Raw genomic sequence first — 10,407 nt, 5'->3', positions numbered from 1 at the left:
AGGGGGGGGCTGGGGAGAGAACATGTGGAGCATAGGCTTTTGCAAGGTTGTGATTTATGCAGGTTCAGGGCTGTTTGGTGTAGTGGTACGACACAGCACCGGGGTCAAGCCACAAGAAACACTGGGGGCAGATCAGAATATTCAATTAGCTTCCTGGCACCTCTGAATCACAAAGAGAGGATAAGATCTCTCCATCACAAGATCCAGAGCTGCCGGGGGAGGGGGAGACATGCCCTCTTCAAATCTCCCTCCTCCCTCCCACCCTCTCTCCTTTCACTGTAGGGGAACAGTGCTTGAAACATTCCTTTCTGCACGGAAGGACTTTTCCTATTGTTGTTTTCTTTGTGTTTCAGTGTTGCCAACTTACTGGAATTCTTGTCGTGGTTTCACAGCAAGGATCAGGCTGACCGAACGGAACCAGCTGCGTTTGTGTATGGGGCCGCTGCTGCTTTAATCCCCCAACAAGGCCGATGGGGAGGGAAGGAAGAAATCCTCAGAGGGGAACAAGCAGATGTGCGCTGTACAGATGGGTGCCTGTAAAGCCAACACACATTCTGACCGTACTTAATTAGGAGAGGAATTGTTTAAAGCAATTCACACCCCAGCAATACATAGACTCAGCAAACACTGCTTAGGAGCTGCAATCCAAGATTGGAAGCTACATGCAGTCTTCTGTCACTGTATGTTTGAGGTGACCTGGATACAAGCTTTAGAAAGCACCTACCTATGTTTCACTCCCACACAGCTGGCAGCCAGGTGTGCTACTGCCCCATTCACCATCACCATTTCTACTCTTCCTATAGGGTGGTGGGACAGAGATGGAGATGCTGTTGATAGTGAGGGGAAGCCCTGTACTGAGACAGTGGGTCAAGCCCTCCTCACCCATTATTCCTTGCACTTAGAAGACAAAAATTTTCGTTCAGAGACAAATGAACTCCTCCACCCAGATGCTTCACTGCTGAAGAATGATAGCAGCTAAGGAGCCAGCACAGGACAATGCTGTTCTCTGTCTACTTCATCTAAAATTTTCTCCTCTCACTTTACCATGGCATCTCATCATCCAACTAAAGGGACCCTGTCCTGCTGGTCACTATTAAATGGGACTTAATCGAGACTAGAGCTGAAAGATCAGTATCAAAACACCTCCGAACTTTCCCATAACTACATCCAAAATTGCCTGTGCGGGTGTAATGCATCTGTCAGCTTCCTTCTGACTAAAATGTCAGCTGATTGTGTCTACCTGAACTAAACCTAGGGATTTTTAGTTTATCATTGCATGTTTAAGAAGATGCAGGCTACATCGGTTAGAAGGTTGGGGGAGAAAACATAGGCAATGCAGGTGTCTATTGAACTCTGCCTTTAGTTCGAAATTCAGTTTGGGATGTCTTTGCTTGCCTGGTTTTTGCTGTAAGCAAGCAATCAGAAAAGTTGTTAAAGGAGTAATTTAGAGCTAACAACTATGTTGCTTACATATTAAAGATACATGCTAAGCAAGGAAGTTAAAAATTAAAAGACTTCAGTTTTGACCAAAGTTCAGTCTAAACTGGTGTCCAAACTCATGCAATTCTTAACAGACAGATAGAAGCATGAGTGTTGATGTATGACTAGATACAGATACAATGCTGATGGTTAAAAATTAAAAAAAAAAAAAAAAAAAAGAAGAAAAAAGAAGAAAAAATATACATTCACTAAAAGAAACTGTGGGTCAGACCTGCACCTGCAAATTTGTCTCTTCTGAACTTCCTGGAGCCAGGACAATTTACAGAGGCTGAGGATCTGCTCAGGGCGTTATCCAATAAAGCTGTAATTGCCACTGGCATTCAGTAATCTTGTGGTCAGTCTGTCCTTGGATAAACCCAGGTGTTCCCACACAGGAAACATTTTCAGTTACATGCTGTGTTTCCAATTTCACATTCAAGTTCCATCATTAAATCCTATGCCTTTGTCATTGCAAGCTTTTTTGTTACTTTTGTGTAAACATACTAAAGCAAGGCTACATTTTAAAGACTCTGAAGACTTGCTCAGTTTTTGAGAGAACACTGGTAATGACAAGTCGTACAAATCTAAACTCCAACCTGTCTCACTGCCTGGGTAACAATACAAGTACCCAACAGCAGCAATTAATTCTTCAGATTGCATTCATCTTTGCTGTTCTACAGCATAAAGTGTCCCATTTCTTTAACTGAACCTTAGTTTTGCAGCAAGCAACTATTTGCATGTATGTGTGTTAGAGGCTTCCTTTCTTAACAGTCTATTAGTGGCAGGAGGGTATCTTTAGAGGTGCTACACCTGAGGCATTTCCTTCACCTAAGGCCCACTTCAGTTTGCACCAAAGCAAACAGACCTCAGGGAGAGCAGACTTAGCTGTTTTCATAGGGATCCACAGTAGCAATATGTATTTGGACTTAATCTCTCCAAATACGTGTGCTGTGAGCAGACATTTCTGTAAATAGGAAGGTCATGTTTTAGGGAACTGAGTTGCATCTTGCATAAAGAACCAGCATTGATTTCAACTATGCAACACATGAAAAAGAAAAAGAAAAAATAGTCAATATCACTAAGTTTCTCATATAAGCTGCATCACATTTCACAGTATCTAAAACAATGAAAATTATTTGCCAGGCAGGTATTTTCTTCCAAGGATTGAAAGAGCAAACAAAACCCACCTAATCTCAAACTAAGAAAAAGAGAGTCTAAATTGATATGGTTCCCGAACATCTAATGCATATTCATAACTCGAGCACAGATTTCTTGAAGACTGGATCAAAGGTGGGTCCCTAGACCACATGAATGTGAGAAACATTAAACTGAGGAAATGTGAATTGGTCCAGAACAGAAATCAGAGTCAGGATTGCACAATGCAGCTGGCATTGCCGCAAAAGGTTTCCTCAAGGTCTTCTGGTTAGTGACACATTACAGCTTCTCTCTTTCAACCTGGAATTATATTACTGCATCCTGGAACAAGAAGCAGTGTATGAGAACCATATGTTTTTTTGGTAACTGCCATGGAACAAGTGAGAGACAGTCAGTAAATGAGCTTCCAAACACTGCTGGTGTATTTCACCTGCAGAACTGGCCCTGTGATAGAGCTTAACAGCAACTGCATAGAGATGGGAAAGTTTATTTACCTGAAAGGCAGAAAAGAAAGTGGAGAAAGATTAAACAGCATCCAGTTGTCCTCTCTACCCTTTGATCAGCACTGTCTGGTTCAGCCTGGAAGTCCCTGTGCCCCATCTTGGAGATACAGTGACAAAGTAAGGGCAAGTATGCTTTAACCCGGCTACATCTCTGATTACCAAAGTTCTTGGTACTTGCCTTACTGCAAACAGATTTCTTTGGCACTTTCTCTGTCTCTGAGGAACAAAGTTCCTCATTTTTGCTCCAGTTCACTGTCCCATCAGTGCCTATTAGGTCCTGCAAGGAAGTAACAGATGGAATTTGTACTTGAAAAGAAATGAGAGGTAAAGAGGCATTTTCCAAATAACTTATGTTCTAAAAACATTTTAGGGTACTAATATGGGAAATAGGATAGGCTGGAATGACTCTAAACCCCCTTTACAAAAGCAGATTGAGCTACGCTGAGAAAAATCAAAGACCTGTCTTCTTGGTGCGTTTCCAGACATACTTTGTTACCAAGCCTGGGCAACACTGAAAAACCACAAAGGCACATCCCAAGAGTGCTCACCAGGTAGAAAATAATTACTCTATGAATATCTATCCTGGGTTTCACTGCAGTCCATATCAAGCAAAAACAATAGAAACATTAGCATTTCCACTGTTTATTTAGGTGTACTGCATGATAATATTCTCATTTAAGGTTATGCATCTCAACACAATATTCCATAAAGGAGAGAAACAGATGTCTTTTCAAATATATCTTCACTTCTGAAGCCAGTAACTCTGTAGCAGTATATTTACACAAGGATCCACTGTTTTTCATAGGATGCAAACTCATTCAATATACCAGCAGACTTCTCTTAGGTAATCAATGAAAATAAAATGGTGAAAGCAAGTCCCTGCCTCATGTACTGCAGAAATGTAATAGCAAATAGAACAGGAAAGAAGGAAATACAGTTTACCATGTCAAGGAACACTACTCTAGCTCTGCCTAGGCCATGGCCTTTTTTTAATATGAGAAGTCACACTTAAAACTTCTGACACATTCATTACTTTCTGATTTAGGACACCTGGGCCTCTTTAGCAAAACCTGAAATACTCATTGTTGTAACTAAAGTAGATGAGAGCCATTGATTCTGTTCATCAATTTCCTATGCATAAACTAGATGAATCTCTCAGGCACTTTACAGATAAGAACTAGAAAAAAATCTGAGAGGAATTCAGTAAGCTGATTCTCAGTGAAAAGTAAGTAGTATAAAAGCATGAGGAAACAGTCTATCATCTATCTCAGCTATTGTTATAAATAAACACAAGCATGATGCTATAAGAGATGACACTGAGTGAACATAGTGTGAGGCAAGATTATTAGTCTATTACTAGTCTATTACTATCTATCATTCAAGCTAGAATGTCCCACAACTTTATTTCTCTGACTTCCCACAGTTAGTTAAAAAACTTCAATACCAAACAAGCAAAAGTACCTTCCATGTGTCATATGTTAAATTATCAATTTTCATTGGTGTACATGCCTGTTAATAACAGATGTGAGATCTGTTCAGGACAAACACCTTTGTAAGTGGGACTCTCACATACTAAGAACTGTTAGGTCTCATTCCTGCAACAACCAGGATGAAATGCATGAAAGATCACAAAGGCAGTCACTCAAAGCACCTGAGAAAAGATAAATAATAAGCCTTCAGATCAGCAGTATTAATTAGAATTCCAGACCAAACTCAGGGTAATAACAGTAAACAAATGAGGACATAGTTTAGCAGTAGAGGGATTGCAGATGACAGATTCTCACAGTTTTGATATGTATTACAGAACATCAGCGATAAACCATTGCCCACTTAAAAGAAAATGCTGAAAAGATGGTCTAACTCTGAATTTTGTGAACAAGTCTCCATGATTATTGAAAAAGAGGACTAGATATTGAAACACAATCTTTCTGAGAACAAAGCTACTCAGTCTATGACCAAAGTATAGCTCCCCTGCAACACCCTGTGCATGCCAACCATTGATTCATTTAGAGAGATATCTATAGCATAAATATATTTTTATGTTAAATTAAATGGAAAAATATGAAGAAAATGATAGCTCAAGATAAGCCACATTTTAGCAATCCTTAACTGATTGCTAAGGAGCAATACTCAAAATATTTGCTTTGAAAAGAGCACCTGATTCAGCCAACCTGCAAAACTACTTTGACAAGAAGAGACCAAACTCATGAATGCATGAGGTCAAAAGGATTACAATAATTAAAAAAACCCAACCTCTCTCCTCCTTGGGGGACTTGTTCACAGGAATGAGATATAGGACAGTTCAGTGAGCACAAACTTTAGTAAGTAGGGTGACTGGCTTGAGTAGTCCACCCTTCCCCCTTTATCCACTTTCCCTCTGAGCTGCAGCATTCCCATTCACACTCCCTTTTGTCCCCTCAGTCAAACAGGTCCAGGAGAGTGCTGGCCACAGTGCCCACTTCACAGCACAGTCCCACACACACACAATAGAGCTGCAAATAGCAGTGCAGGCACACCACCCTCAGACTGACTGTACTGCTCATGCCAACATCTCAACAGATTGTACCTTACTACCCAGGAGGAACAGAATAGCACACCTGGAGAAGCTAGATCCACCTGAGCTACCATGAGGAGAGTACATAATGTTCTTTTCATAGTCACTTCACAGAATACAAAATTGAGAGGTGGAAGTTTGCCATCAAAAAACCTCTTGATGGTGTGATTTGTGTTTTGCAATTCAGCTAACTGAATTCTTTCTTGGTCTCAGCAATCACTCTTGTGTTCAGAAGCTATTATTGTATAATCCAGTTCCAAAATTTAAGATTTTTCCTGATTAGGATACTTCTAAAGCCTTTGGCAAAGTAAAGAGTACCTCCTGCTGGTTTACTGTTTTGAATACATGGTGATCAGCATTATGCAGGATGAGATCTTAAATTAAAAGCACCATGAAAGTAATTTCCTGCTAAGAGAAGTAACTTTCAGAAATTTCAGATACTCAACACTTGAGTTTCTAGTCCACATACTATAAGCTGAAGGGCATAGTCAAGGAATTGGAACACATTCTTTACTCATTTTGCTTAAATTTTCCCTGGAACAGTAGCTTGTGAGTTCCAAAAATATGTATGAGGACAGAGTTAAGCAATATCCTCATTGTAATTACTACTGTTTTAAAAGGCTTTGGAGGGCTTGTTAATTGTTTTTTTTATTTTCTTCTTTAAGATAAACAATTGTGTTTAAGTGTCATTGTAAGCCAGAACCACAAGCTATTAAAAGGAAATAGGAAGTTACATACCACATTCCCCCAGATATTTAAACTTCTTTTTTTCCTTAAGATTGATTGTTTAATGCTTAGCCTCCTAGAAAAACTGGAGCTATGTCACTTTGTGTCAGGCACTTTAAGAGATACTAATGAAAATGCCCTAGGTCCCCATAATCCTCTGTGGCTGATTAGGTACAGTAGAATTTGTTTCATTAATTTGAAGACCATTAGCTTGAACCCTCATATTGACCTGAAAGTAATGTTTTATTCATATTGTAGTGTTGTAGTCAAAACTCCAGAAATAATTAAAAGGACAAGCCTCAAACCTTAGACCTTTGATTTATGAAGTTGGATACCCAGTTAATTATTGCATGATGGAAAAACGGGAGTAGGGACTCAGCAGTCCTGACATATTACTATTGCCATCTACCTGTGAAAGGCTGATGGGTGATCAAGTGTATACCAATAAGCATGTCTTCAATTCCCAAAACGTTCAGATTATTTCCACAGGTCATAGTTAAAAAGCTTTCTTCTGAATTTACAAAAAAATAAAAATAAAAATTAGACATTAGATAAAATTCAAGATCCATTAGAATTTGGAGGCAGAAGTCCAAAGTTCAGTATTTTCAGCCAAATTTCATCAGCAGTCAGTGAACAGCTGCCCATAGTCATTGCTAAATGGAATACAAGATGCCTGAATCTACTGCAGGAAGAAAAGGGGATATTCTTCAAGAAAAGATGACAAAAGCCCATGCCTGACCTCAGAAATTAGGTTTCTAGTTGTTCTAGATACAAGCAGGAACTCATTGCAGTCAATAGCCAGTATTTCCAGTCAACCTTTGAGACAATCAGTCCCCTGAATTTTTATTAGCTATTGTTTCTTAGTGGTCTTCAAGGTTTGTTACCTTTCGAGTGTAATGGAGTGATTCAACCTGAAGAGCAAAGGCATATGTATATGAATGGTGAAGTTCTCATTTAAAAAGCTATCATCCCACAGGCAGATAATGATACTAAGAAGTACTGAAGTAAAGACTAATGAATAGAAACTCTGCTGCTCCCTGTTTACGTTTTCCGGCAGAACTGTATCTCTCTCTTAATATCTAGAAATCAAAGAAACCTAGTGACAATTCGAGACAAAGATTTGCATTGTCAGCAATCAACACAGGCATCCCACACCATCCTTGTAATATGATTTAGTCATATCTGTTCCTTTATGTACCTCATTGCCAATAGTCACTGTTGATTCCACCTTGCTTGGGCTTTGACAAATCTCATGAGTGTAACATTACCTTCAGATGAGCTTTTTATTCATATTTTAAATCAAGTCAGATAAGTGTGCTTCAATAAAATTTACAGAACACATTCAAAATACATGAAAATTCTCAAGTTTTACTGTCATCCAACTTTTCCAAATGTTGTCAGACTACAACTGTTCCAAATACTGAAGCACTGACAACAATCAGCAGAGATTCAAATTATATATGATGTTAGTGCCAGCACTCTTTCATGTCTGCACCAAAACCTTCTTGATGAAAGAGAACAGTAAACCCAAATCTTGCAACAGCACCAAGAACCATTTACTGTTCTCTTAATGGGCATTATGCTCTTTCCTTTGCTTATTTCTGTTGCTATACCTGCACTTATCCCAGTATGGACCACATTCTTCTAAATTGCCATTTCCTTTTTCCTTCCTTCCTGATATATTTAAGTCTTCCTAATATTTCCTTGCAGGCATTAATCTGCTTCTTTAAAGATTACGTTACAGAAGACAGCAAAGAGGAATACAAACAAAAAGAATGCAATCAATTTGTGCAGTAGTTCTTACTACTCTTCTTATAGCAAAAAAAATTATTTATGTAAACTGACATATCAATCAAGTTGCAGTATGACATATGAGGTCAGATTCATAACTAGGAAACTGCTGGTTTGAACTAACTTACCAGTATAAAACCCCCTGTACAAACTGAGTATGGCTTAGAGTAACCAGATCAGATGTTTGTCCAGGGCACAACTAGAGTGCGTACCAGGAAGAGATGAAGGTACAACACTATACCCTCTATATTTTCCTAGTTCGGAGTGATCCCTGGACAACTATGCATGAGATAGAGCAGTTCATTGACTACTTACTATGGCTGTGATGTTTAAATCCCCATAAACCAGGATTAGGAAAGGACAAAAGGTACTTTAAAGCCACCTGTCATCATCTCACGCTCATCCTGAGTTAAACACAGTGAAAGACTAGGGATTTGTGGGCAGTTTTCCATTTTAGTTTGACCTTTAGGTTTTAACAGTATAAGGTTACATTAGAAGAAAGCTATTCATAATATCATTCTCTATGGGATTCAGTTAAGGGCTAGAATATAAGAATAAAGGATTTCCCATATTCTAGAATACCAAAAAGAACCAGTATTATTTTTGAAATGACAAAACCTGCCTTCAGTCATATGCTGCAGGAGATGCCTTTCTTTGTCCCATAGCAAAAGGTAGTTTCTGATGGGTCACAATCCCAAAATAAGGCTAAAGAATCTATCATCCCTGCTCATGTTTCACTCTTTCTAAATATAGAAGACATAAGGATATTTCAAATAATGCTTTTCATTAAAACTTACTATGTAGGAGCCTAATCATATTTTCATGTTGTTCCAGCCAATTAAGTATTCAATCTAATTGAACCTTTGGGTGCCACTATCAAATGAGCATGTAAAGTTATTCTCATAATTGTTTTATTACTAAAGCCTGAATAATAGCTGCACTGGAACCCAGTATTGACAGTACTTTTATGTTGTGTAGATACTAATTTAAACTTTGATTTTTATGTATGGACATGCATAGATTCTAAATACAAAATTTAAATGCTATCTCTTGATGTGGAAAGCACAGTAATATATTAACTGATACTTGCAATGTACTTACATGGATTTATGATAAAACCATTCTGCTACCATAGCAATTGCTGGCTAGCTAAGTTCCATCTATTGCTTTCAAAATTTCAAAAGTCAACACTACATTAGCAGTGTCTAAAAATCAAGTATGCATTTATAGGGTAGGAAAATCCAGTCCACACAGTAAGATTTAATTCTTGTATCAAATCAATAACAGAAAACTAGTCTCCAAGATACAAAATATTGATCCGATTTACAGGGGCTCTGGGAGTCAAGGACCCTTTTCCCCTTCTTTCCTCTTGTTGCCTCTCTTCCATGGCATTTCCATACCTGGCTGTTGATCAGGGCTTAACTGTAAGCAGACCTTACTATGTGCATTATGGCTACAGACAACCCAGGAACACAACTATATTTCATGCAGTGTAATTGAAAATACCTTCATTGGGTTCGAGCCATTTTGTATTTGCAAAGAACAAGAGGAGACAAGTATGATATTGACCCCAGCATACAAGTTTAAACATACCAGTAAATTTTAAAGAAAAGTGCATAGAACTAATCCAGTATAATTGTAGATGATTTGGGGAGAGGAGTAAGGAAGAAACAAAGTGAGTGCATCTTCCAGTGTCTCCAACACAGCCCACTCTCCCAGATGTGCTCAGTCTGAACACACTCTATATACCACAGAGACTCTCTTGTCAGATACCCAAACAGAAGCTTTGTGCTTGATTTAAACACCTACAGGAATACTGCATTTGTTAGATTTCTGATATATTGCTGATACACATGCTTGCAATAGCACAAAATCAGTTGAGAGTAGGCACTGAGCCTTCTGTACAAAAGAGTTCAATATTTTTAGGGAATTCATCACACACTATTGCTCTTGTAGCATCCACGTAACTCATTGCTCATTTCAGAATCCAGTCACATAAGGGAGAGGCCAAAAATAAATTCAAATATCTATAAACAATTTGAATAGACTAAATGTTGGTTTGGTGGATTTACCATACAAGATAATAAAATATTTCCTTTTAGTTCTAATGCCGTTTTGATCTTTATGTCTACATTCCCCTATTTGCCAGCCAAAGCAGAGATCTTTGCTACTGTCACTTGTTTTCTTAAAATGAAATAA

This window comes from Acanthisitta chloris, unplaced genomic scaffold (genome assembly GCF_000695815.1).
Source record: "Acanthisitta chloris isolate BGI_N310 unplaced genomic scaffold, ASM69581v1 scaffold2721, whole genome shotgun sequence".
NCBI classification, from domain to species: Eukaryota; Metazoa; Chordata; class Aves; order Passeriformes; family Acanthisittidae; genus Acanthisitta; species Acanthisitta chloris.
This window is presented reverse-complemented; position numbering follows the sequence as displayed.